Source organism: Anticarsia gemmatalis, chromosome W, assembly GCF_050436995.1.
Source record: "Anticarsia gemmatalis isolate Benzon Research Colony breed Stoneville strain chromosome W, ilAntGemm2 primary, whole genome shotgun sequence".
Lineage (NCBI taxonomy): Eukaryota > Metazoa > Arthropoda > Insecta > Lepidoptera > Erebidae > Anticarsia > Anticarsia gemmatalis.
The window spans coordinates 12,107,160-12,119,193 of NC_134775.1; positions in this window are offsets into that span (position 1 = coordinate 12,107,160).

Consider the following 12,034-nt stretch of genomic DNA (forward strand, 5'->3'; position numbering starts at 1 on the left):
GCACAAGGTTGTGCACAAAATAGAATCGGCCTTCACAAATAAAGCCTCAACACTCGCTTCCTTCATAGATATAGAAGGAGCTTTTGACAAAACCATGCACAACAGCATTAAACATGCCCTACAAAGACTTAAAGTAGAACCAGTCCTAACTGGATGGATTACTGAACTAGTCAGCAAAAGGGCGGTACAGATAGTGGCAAACACCACAATGAGAGCAAAAGTGGTCAGAGGATGCCCCCAGGGAGGCGTCCTTTCACCACTTCTATGGAACATAGTAGTTGATAGCCTCCTAGCTAGTTTAAATAAAAAAGGTTACACTACTATTGGATATGCAGATGACCTAGCAATACTGATAAATGGGAACGCTGAAAATGTACTATGTAAAATAATGCGCTCAGCTTTTCAGATTATAGAAAAATGGTGTGAAGAACACCAACTATCAGTAAATCCCAAAAAAACAGAACTAATCCTTTTCACCAACAAAAGGAAGTTACCAGACCTTCAACTACCAATACTATTTAACACCAAACTCACCCTGTCAACTCAAGTGAAATATCTGGGCATGGTTCTTGACAACAAACTGAATTGGGCGAGTCATATTGAAGCAAAACTAGGAAGGCCTGTATAGCTTTCGACCAGTGTAGAAGAATGGTTGATAACAAATGGGGTCTCAACCCAAAAATAACACTCTGGCTATACACATCAGTTATCAGACCTTCTATCACCTACGGATCAGTTGTATGGTGGCCCAGAACACAACTGACAACGGTAAAAACAAAACTCCAGAGCACACAACGCTTAGCATGTGTAGCCACCACTGGATGCATGAAAACCACTCCATCAAATGCACTTGAGTATCTCCTGAATCTTAGACCCTTAGATTTGGTCATACAGGAGGAGGCTCAGGCGGCTGCCTTAAGACTAAGAGCAAACGGGCTATGGAAACAGAACCCAGAAACAACACACACCAAAATTCTGCAGGGTATCCTGAAGGAAATACCACTTCTCGATGCACCTATAGACAGAACGCCGTGTCATCACGTTTTCGACCGAAGATACAATATCCAACTTAAAGAGGAATCTAAAGATGACTCTGGCATCAACGAAGTTAGGATATACACTGACGGATCCAAAACCGCACTAGGTACAGGAGCCGGTGTCTTCTCGAACTATCTCAATATCAAAATATCAGCCACCCTAGATAAACTAAATACAATCTTTCAAGCAGAATGTATAGGAATCACTAAGGCAGCACAAGCAGTCGCAGCCAGAGATGTCAGAGACTTTAAAATAAAAATTGTCTCGGACAGTGCATCCATGCTACAAGCCTTAGATAACAACGTTATAACATCTGCCCTTGTTCTGGAATGCCACAATGCGCTTCAATCAATTGCACGTACGAACACGGTTACCCTGCAATGGATCAAAAGGCACAGTAACTCAATGGGAAACGATGCAGCTGATGAACTAGCTAAAAGGGGATCAAAGGGAACAGTATTTGGACCGGAACCACTACTGCCAATCCCCCAAGCACAAATTAAATGTTGGCTGAACAGAAACACCGAAGTGAAACATCTAAAATAATGGAACAACAGTAAAGGTTGCAGGCAAATTAAGGCTGCAGTCCCGGTGGCACCTAAAAATCTTGCCCGCAACCTTATCAGTTTAAAAAGGGACAAAATACGCAAGGTAATAGGAATCCTAACCGGCCATTGTCCCCTAAACAAACAATAGGTGTGACGGACAGCCCTCTGTGCAGAGGATGCATGGAGGCAGAGGAAACACCACAACATATACTTGTGGAATGCAACAGCGTGGCGGATCAACGAGCGCGAACTAAAATATTGCCAACAACACTCCAGGCAGCCTGCAGCAACTTGAAAAAGCTTCTGACGTTCTGGGAGGAACTAGGATGGTTAGAGTGAGGGTGAATCAATGTAAGAGGGTAGCTACACGCACAAAGACCCAATCAGGAGGCTAAGTGCGGAAAAAGCCCAGACAACCTTTTTTTTTTTTTTTTTCGTCAGGAAAATGCATTACTGCAAAGCGGGGGTCTGTCGGGCTCTCCCGCCCGCAAGGCGTTCCGGCTGCCTTGGGCATACCGACTAAAAACCTGACGGTGTTCCTTCTGCGGTCACCATAACGTGGCCAGGACGCGGTACCTCCGATCGGATACTCCGCGTCCCAGCCGGTGACGGCCCGCTTTGCATGCGGGCCCTACTTCGAGCGGGGGCAGGCACGAGGATTGCCCCCCCCCCCCCTAGCTCTCCACTACAAGGGGGTGTGCCAGGAACACACAGCACACTCCCCACCTCTCGGACCTGTTCCCTGTCCAGGCGACGGAGCGTTCCGCCTCCGCCGCCCACAGGTCCGCGTCACGGGGGCCGGAGATCATCCCGGCGCCTACGACGCCCAGTGCGTCTTGCGCGGGAAGGGAGAGAGCGTTGATTACCCGCTCCCGTTCCGCCGCCTCTTTTGCGGATATAACTTCCTCGCAGAACGAGGCGACGGCCGACCACGCTGCCTCGCTCCCGACCATGGACAGAACCACGGCCGAGAGCGAGAGGTCGCTCCCGACTACCCCGGTCAATTGACGGCGCTGCGACGACCACGCCTGGCAGTGTGCCAGCGTATGCAGCGCCGTATCGGGGCAGTCACCACAATGATGGCACCTGGGCGTCTGCTCACGGCCTATGCGACACAGGTACTTGCCGAAACAACCGTGTTCGGTCAAGACCTGCGTCAGCCGATAAGTGAGCGCGCCGTGCCCTCTCTCCAGCCACTCCGTGACCGCCGGCCGCACGGCCTCGATGGTAACGAGGCAGGCGCTGGGGTTCTCCAGTCGCCGCTTCCACACCGCCAGGACATCTTGGCGGAGCTCTGCTCTCCGCGCCTCCACTTCTTGAGGCGCTGGCAGTGAGCCTCCGCCTCGGGCCTCCTCGCGCCATGTATAGAGTGACGCGAGGGCCTTCGCGTCCAGGTCCCACGGCGGCGTTCCGGCCAGTAGGCACGCCGCTTCGAATGAGATCGTGCGGTAGCCTCTCACGGCCCTGACGGCCATCACGCGCTGCGGACGTCGCAGCGCGGCGATGTTTTTGGCCGACAGGGCATTGGCCCAAATGGGTGAGCCATATAGGGCCATTGACCGCACGATCCCGGCGTACAGCCGTCGACAGGTGTTGTTTGGCCCCCCGAGGTTCGGCAGCAGTCGTGAAAGAGCGCCCGCCGCACCTACGAGTCTGGGGGCCAGCCGACTGAAATGGGCTGTGAAGTCCTATCGGCCGTCGAGAGTTAGACCAAGGTACCTCATCGACGATGCAATGCCGATGTGGACTCCGCCTACGATGATGCTGGATCCTGGAGGCGGGCGGCGTCGGGGCCTATGAAAAAATAGGGCCTCCGACTTTTCAAGTGCCACCTCCAGACCCAGCCGCCGGATGCGAGCGACGACCTGTGCGACCCCAGCTGTGGCCAGCACCTCCGCGTCGCGGTGCGTCTTCCCCCGGGCTGTAACCAGTGTGTCGTCGGCATAGCAGAATATGCCGACGCCCGGTGGGAGCGCACCGCGCAGAACGTAATTATAACCAATGTTCCACAGGAGAGGGCCTAGAACCGACCCCTGTGGAACCCCACAACACACCACTTGGCGTGACCAGCCATTTTGACCCGGGTAGATAATCGATCTTTCCTCCAAATAGGCCCCGATGATACGGCGGAGGTAAGGTGGCACTCGGTGATATTCGAGTGCCACTCGTATGCTGTTCCAGGGGAGGGTGTTGAAGGCGTTGGCGATGTCGAGTGACACCGCCAAGACGACCTCTCCCTGGGCTACTGCGTCCTCCGCCAGGGCCCTAACGCGTGCGATCGCGTCAATCGTGGAGCGCCCTTTGCGGAACCCGAATTGTTGGTCCGCTAGGTCCGGCCCAACACAACTTAGGTGCGTGACGAGGCGGTCTGCAAGTATGCGCTCGAAGAGCTTGCCCAACTCGCCTAGCAATGGGCCGGTACGCGGACGGCGAGTCCGCGGGGCGCCCCTCCTTCTTCAACAGGACGAGCTTCCCGGTCTTCCAGAGTGCCGGGAACTCGCCCCTTTCTATGCACGCGTTAAAGAGCCCTAACAGTCGGGGCTCGAGGGCCTCGCGAGCCAGGACCCACGCTCTGCCAGGAATGCCGTCGGACCCTGGGGCGGTGTTCTTTGCCGCGAAGCGTTGCACCGCCACCCTCAGGTCTACCCGGGTCACCGGGGGTATTTCACAATTCTGGCGCATTTGCGCGATTTCCGCCGACCACCAATAAACCTTCCGCCGTCCGGGACAGAACCGGACGCGGGGCATCGCTACATCACAGACGTGGGTCATGTCTGCCCGGAGCCTGTCCGCTTCCGCCTCCACGTTGGTGGGCTGTTCTCCCGACGCCTGCGAAGTCCAGGCGTCAACGATGGAGGCTTCTATAAATAAATCTTTATCGAGGCGCTTCAGGGACCAGCGCGGTCCTACTTCAACCGGGGTTTCCTGGGTATGCAAGGCCCTCGAGGTGACCGGGGAGATGCTGAACCTAATGTACTTGTGGTCAGATAGTGTCTCAACCCCCTCAAGGACCCTCCAGGACTGGACACGAGATGCAAGTGCGGGGCTGGCGAATGTGAGGTCGACTATGGACCCACCCCGCTGGCGCACGCACGTGTGCACGGCACCCCGGTTAAGGACAACAAGACCCGTGGCCGCCAACCAATCTTCCGCTTCCTCGCCCCGCGCGTCCGTAGACGGGGAACCCCAAGCCGTGGATTTGGCATTGAAGTCCCCGAGGACCAAGGCGGGGCGAGACCTATCACGGCCGACCACGGTGCCGATCCGCGCGAGAAACGCCTCGAATTCGGCCAGGCTCCGGTTTGACGAGAAGTAGATGCCGACGACGACTATGTCTCCCCATGTGACCGCCACATAACCATGGCCCCTCGCTGTGGGTACGAGGGGCGGAACTCCGACAGCGGCCGGGGAGACTACCCAACTAGCACACAAGCGCTATAACAAGCTGCACAATGGCCGGTTAAACGATTTTTATAACGCCTTAGGCTCCTTAGTAAGAAGTATAGTGGTTCTATAAGCGGCTACAGATCTCTTGTAGCGTCAAATAGGCCCATACTGTCCAGCTTATCAGAGACAAATGAGGAGACATTTTATTTTTACGGATTGGATTATGAAAATAACAAGTAGTCTATCGCTTTTACTTGTTTGTGTACGTGATATGAAAGTGCGAGTTCCAGTTTGCTGTCAATATATATGTATATTATCGTCAATATTTTCATGCGCCCTCAAAATATTCAGTTTTAAATGCAAAAATTATATAGATATGTGGATTTGGAAATTGTATTTTGAACATAAATAAGACTTTGAGGGTTACAGATAGTTTAATTAGGGTTATAGGTAATAAAAAATGATTTTAATTATGTTAACGTTACCAGGCTATAGATTTATATGATCTTCAAAAGATCGTAATAACCTCAAAAAATATGTTTACCAAATGCTGTAATGGCGTCTCGATCAAGCACCTCTCAGAGTTGGTTACATCTGCTCCAGCGGCTTAAGCTGTACAAAGGCTCTATTGTTTTGGTCGCACACCAGCATTTTACTCGTACTTTCAGGGGTCAGTCGTTGAATATTAAAATAGTTTGAAAATCATTTTTTTTTATATTTATTTATTTTATTTTATTTTATTTTATTTTATTTTATTTTATTTTATTTTATTTTATTTTATTTTATTTTATTTTATTTTATTTTATTTTATTTTATTTTATTTTATTTTATTTTATTTTATTTTATTTTATTTTATTTTATTTTATTTTATTTTATTTTATTTTATTTTATTTTATTTTATTTTATTTTATTTTATTTTATTTTATTTTATTTTATTTTATTTTATTTTATTTTATTTTATTTTATTTTATTTTATTTTATTTTATTTTATTTTATTTTATTTTATTTTATTTTATTTTATTTTATTTTATTTTATTTTATTTTATTTTATTTCAAGATTCCATTAACTCAGTTATACTTCCCTAGGCTGTCTAGCGATGCAATTACATGCTCATATATCACTATAAGTCATTAGTTTCCTACTAAACGGCTACTGTCCCGCCTAGCTGTTAAAGGGTTTTTTAAATAGCTAGTATACAACTTATACAGCATTATGAACGACTCTTATGCAACTATCAGGCTATATGTGTAACGGCTAAATGTATATGTATAACGACTGTATAAGCAGCTTGTGTGCTAGTTGGGTATGGCTACTACGCCGTCCAAATCACCCGCCCAGTCATCCCTGGGCGGAACAAAGTACGGCTCTGCTGCCACTGCTAACTTTATGGACCACTGTGCCAGGCTTTGGGAGAAAAGATCCTGGGCCCTGGCACAGTGGTTCAAGTTGGTTTGGAGGAGATGGAGAGCCATTAATGTTGGGTCTCCATCTCCACCACGTCTGCCGACACATCAGCGGCGTTAGAAGCCGCGGGCCGGTCTGATGCCTGCGAAGCGGCCTTGGCCTTCTTCGCAGTCGTCTTCTTCTTCTTACCCTTTTTGGGGTTTTCCCCCTGGCTTCTCGACCTCTGACCCTTTGGTGGGGCGCAGGTTTTGCTCCCAACTATATGCGCCGCCGGCTTGCCTGCCGCGGCGCAAACGGCACAGTTCGGTGCTTCCGAGCACGACTGGGCAATGTGGCCCGGCTGGCCCCACCGGAAGCACGTGCCGCTTCGGTCAACCTCTGACGTGCACCGCGCACAGACATGGCCTCCTTCGAGGCACCGATAACAACGGCGCTCGCGCGGTGGGAGAAGCTCCACCCGCGCCGACACCCATCCGATCAAGAGACGGCGGCCATCGACGAGTTTTTTGGCCGCCGCAACTGGGCAGCAGGCCCAGATAGATCCTCCGCCATGAGGGCCGAGGCGGATCTGACCCAGCCGGACGGAGTCCGCTGGGCACTCGCCGACCCTGGAGAGAGCGGCTTTTATTTCCTCCGGAGAGGCAGAGTCGTCCAGGCCCGTGATCCGTAATTCGGCGGTTTTTGTGGGCCTAGACACGCGGACGATGTCCTCCTCGAGGACCTCGCGAAGTTTGGAGGCGAAGGCATCCGCTTTTTCGGCTCCGGACGCTCCTGGGAGCTCGAACATCCGAGCCCCAGTGGCAGCAACCCTGAACCTGACGTCGTTGGGGCCAATGCCCAAGTCCGCCAGGTTAATTAAGCCCAAACAACCTAACCTAACCTAAGTGTAGGTATTGCAGTAGTAACTCGAAGCGGTTCCTACTCATAACGGTGGCTGGAAAAGTTTGTCCAAGTATCTTGTCTTTGCTCTAATAATAAGCTAATTTCGGCAGCTTTACTACGCCCATAAACAAGACCAGCCCAAGAAACTGTTTTATTTCTGTCTTGTTTGTTGGCTTCCATGAATGAGACCTTGATCCAGGCTTTGTTTGCCTGGCTGTGATGTTTTGACTTGCGAACAAATTTGTCTGCTCAGCAATCATTTCAAGAATTTCTTCAGGCACGAATAGATCATAATACTGGTCAGGGCCAGCTTCTTTCAGCAAATTAGAATATGGAGGTTTCATACCCTCGAACTCGGTGAAAGGAATCACTGATGGCTGTCGTCTTTTTGGCCTCGACCATTTTGAGGAAATACGGTCATTTTGCGATATATTGGCGGCAACAAAATTTTCAGCCGACTCACTGTCACTATCACTATCACTTGCGATAACCAAACGTCTTTTCTTTTTCGGTAATTGAATGGGTTCACTATCCGATTCTACGAGAGCGTCATTGTTTATAGAAGCGATCGAAAAAGAAATTTCTAACGCGTTGATTTGCTTCCATTCATCCTGCGTAAATTCGAATTCCTCCATAGCTAAATCCATATCTAAAGGCTCGCACATAACTATTCAATAAGAAAATGATGACAGTTAAAATAGTAGGAACGTAATTGATCTAGTAACACACGTTCTATCACCGTAAGCGCGAGCGCACTACTGGTGTAGCGGGTGGCCGGCGGGGTGGCCGGCGCGGCGCCGGGTACCGGAAAATATATTTTCTGTATTTGTGCGCCATGGGGTGCACCGGTGACCTCAGCTATGTATTTGACTGTAACTATGTAACCCATGTACAGAATTGAATAAAACTTATTTTCTATAGATACGTATCGTAACATAAACAAATTACGACCAAAAGTATTTTTACGATTTTTATTTTTTCCTATCGGCGTTTAACGTGTTAAGTTGAAAAATTGAAAATTAAACGAATAAATAAAATTAAATTAAATTAAAATATATGGACTAACTTTTATGTGTCTACTTTTTTTGACACCTACCGCCCAAAAAAAATCATAGATTAGAAAATTTAATCGTTCCTGCTCTATTTCATCGGCTATCTTTAGGGATATTTTGAGCTGCGTCTCTGTGGCGATGATATCTTGATATTTTTCCCAGTCTGTGTGTTTACTGTAAATTTTATATGGTATTTCTGTTAGTATGATTTTTCTGTGTACGTTAAGAAGCGCAGCAGAGTGGTCCGAGATCAGGTTGAAATTAGAGTCAATACTGATATTACTGAATGCGATATTTTTGGAGACAAAGAAGTCCAGCAGATCAGGAATTTTTTGGGGATCAATCGGTCAGTAGGTGGGTTCGCCGGTGAATATATGTACAATCGAGGTTAAGATCTTCCACAACTTTATAGAGTTGTCTGCCGCGGGTCGTGATTAGCCTGGAGCCCCAGAACTTATGTTTTGCGTTCCAGTCACCTCCACTTATAAAGCGATTTCCGAGTGTGGTGAAAAAGTGTTTAAAGTCTTCCCTTGATATTTGATGTTTGGGAGGTAACAGTAGACTGCGGCGAGTGTGATATCCGAATTCACATCATTAATTTTAATTGCTGTGGCTTGCATCTTTTCTGTTACGAAAGGTTCAAGTGGATGGTGTCTTATATGTGTTTTTATAAGTATTGCCGTGCCTCCGTGTGCATTTCCTGATGGGTGGTTAGTGTAGTAAGTTGCATACACTCTAATTGAGGAAAAGATTTTGTTCGTAAACCTGGTTTCCGATATTAGTATCACGTCAATTTTTTCAGTATTTAGGAAGATTTCGAGCTCCAATCGTCGTTCGACCAACCCGTTGGCGTTCCAAGTGATTATTCTAAGGTTGGGTTTGAATTTTTGTTTGGCTGCTTACTAACTGGACAAAACGATTCATCATGTTGTCTACCATGTTGAGCATCATGGTTTGTAATCTGTTGAACATATTTTGTTCTATAATTTCACCGAGGTGTTGAATTTCAAGAGGTTGATTAGGACTATTGATGTTGCCCGTTTTGTTTTTTGTCACTTCAGCGTAGGTTACGGTACTCTTGTTAAGAATGTTTGATTCTCTTGGTTGCTGTTTGTCGTCTTCGGCAGTGAGATTAGGTTGTTTGTTAGGTAGAATTTTCGGTTGTATTTTCAGTATGCGTTCCTTATATTGTTTGTACTTCAAGCAACCTCGGTAGTTTACTAGGTGTTTTTCTTGGCAATTGGCACAAGTAGCTTCTGTATCTCTAGTTTTGGTGCAGCTAGTGGTCGGATGGTCGAATCCACATTTGACACATCTAAATGGTCTGTAGCATTGATTCTTGGAATGTCCGAATCTTTGGCACCTTTTACATTGTAGTATCTCTTTTTTTTGTATGGTGCTTCAAAAGTAACTTTCATTTGATTTAAACTTTTTAATTTAAAGATGTCTTTGTTGTTTGGTTTTTGCTCAAGATCTACATAAAATATGGGTAGAGGTTCTTTTGAAATTCGGTGGCGTACATTGACCACTTGTCTAACTTCATGTCCATGTTGTTTGAGTGTCTGTGCGATTTCTGATGTATCCTCTGAACTGTGAAGGCCTCACAATACGACTCTATAAGGTCTTTCACACTTTAACTTGTAGGTGTATGACGAACCCTGGCATGTGGGAGCCCACCATATCTATCAATAAAAGAAAACGAGTGCCACTGAGGCTCGTGTTATACCTCTCTGTTACAGAGTTAAAATACTACTGATTAATATTTATACAATGCAAAGATAAATATATACATGATAACGAGCAACTAATCCCATGATTTCTTGTCCATTATATAATCGTCGATCTTATAATAACCCCTTTTAATAAGATGATCTTTAACAACTAATTTGAATTTTTGTTGGGGTAAATCCATAACACTGCTGGGAAGTTTGTTATACAACCGAACACCAAGACCTGCAAATGAGTTGTGTACTTTTTGCAATCTATTGCAGGGACCTACTAATTTGTGCTTATTTCTGGTATTAATGTTACGAATGTCACTATTCTTAGCAAACGAACTGATGTTTTGTTTGATGAACATCAAATTCGCAAAAATATACTGTGATGCCACCGTCAGTATACCTATTTTCTCAAATACCTCCCGCAGAGAGTCCCGCGTTCCTAAGCCGTAAATAGCGCGAATTGCTCTTTTTTGAATAACGAAAATTGTGTCTATATCAGCAGCTCTGCCTCAAAGTAGAATACCGTAGGACAATACGCTGTGAAAATAACCAAAGTAAACCAGTCTTGCCGCATCTACACCAGCAAACTGTCTTACTTTTCTTATCGCATAGGCTGCGGCGCTGAGCCTGCCCGCGAGCTTTGTTATTTGGGTGCCCCATTGAAGCTTATTATCTAAGTCTACACCTAGGAAGGTTGCGGAGTTGACCATGTCTAACACCTCACCATTTAGAACTTCATCGTACCTAGATTCCTAGCGTTGGGCATGGCAAACCTAATGCATTTCGTTTTCTTAGAATTTAACAATAAATTGTTGGCTGCAAAAACCAATCGAGAACCTGTGTAAGAGCACCATTTACATCGTCAAAATCTGTTTTCTTACGATCTACTTTAAATATGAGCGACGTATCATCAGCAAATAGTACAATATCACACAGATCCTGCACCTGATGTGGCAAATCATTAATATATACCAGAAAAAGAAAAGGACCAAGGATAGAGCCCTGCGGTACCCCTAAACTAACTGCAGATCCAGTGGATCTTGACCCATTGATATCTGTATACTGTACTCTCTCAGACAAGTAGTACGCAAGTAGGTCAAGTGCACGAATGTGGCACGAATACAGACTCTGCAACACCTTACAAAAGACCTTTTCACCAGTCGTGCAAAATTTCTTGTATTTATTTCTTCTGACGCAGTGTCAATTTTCTGGCGAAGTTCTGATAGATTTTGTATTGATTTCGAATAGACTTTCTCTTTTATGCATTCCCAGTCAAAAATATCTTTGGATTTAGATCGGGGGAACGAGGAGGCCATAAAATTCAACCACAGCGTCCGATCCATCTGTGAGGACATGCTTCGTTCAAATAAAAATAACATTTTTAATGGCAAGAAAAGTGGCAAGTGTTGCACCATTTTGTAATCTTGATTAAATGCGCCAACTTTTGAAATAACTTGCCAAGGGTAGTGTAGTACATTTTTTTTCCAATATGAAGCGTCAAAGTTAACTAACGATATTTTTGTGACCCATGACTCACTAAAACTTAACTTTTTTTAGTAAATTTACAATGTTTTGTGCATAAATTTGTTTTACGATTAATAGCATATTTAATAAAGATTAGGTAATTAAAAAAAACACAGTGAAATTGTGACATTGGTGATTACAGGACTTGAAAATGCGACCAAGGGTGTGGAATTTCAACTTTTTTGTAAAATGTCTATTATTGCTGAACTAAGTGATATGGATTTTTTTTTTTCCTAGAACCGGTATGACTTGGCCTTTCATCCTGTCTCGGATTATCGTTGAGTTTTGGGACAACCTGTATAAAAGAGTATTGTGGTCAACACAATCAAACGCTTTGGAGAGATCGCAGAATACCCCAATAGCATCCTGCAACGCTTCCCAAGCATCGAAAATATGCCTAATAAGTGTGACCCCTGCATCGATGGTAGATCGACCCTTTGTAAAGCCAAACTGTTTGCTGTGGAGTAAATTATACAA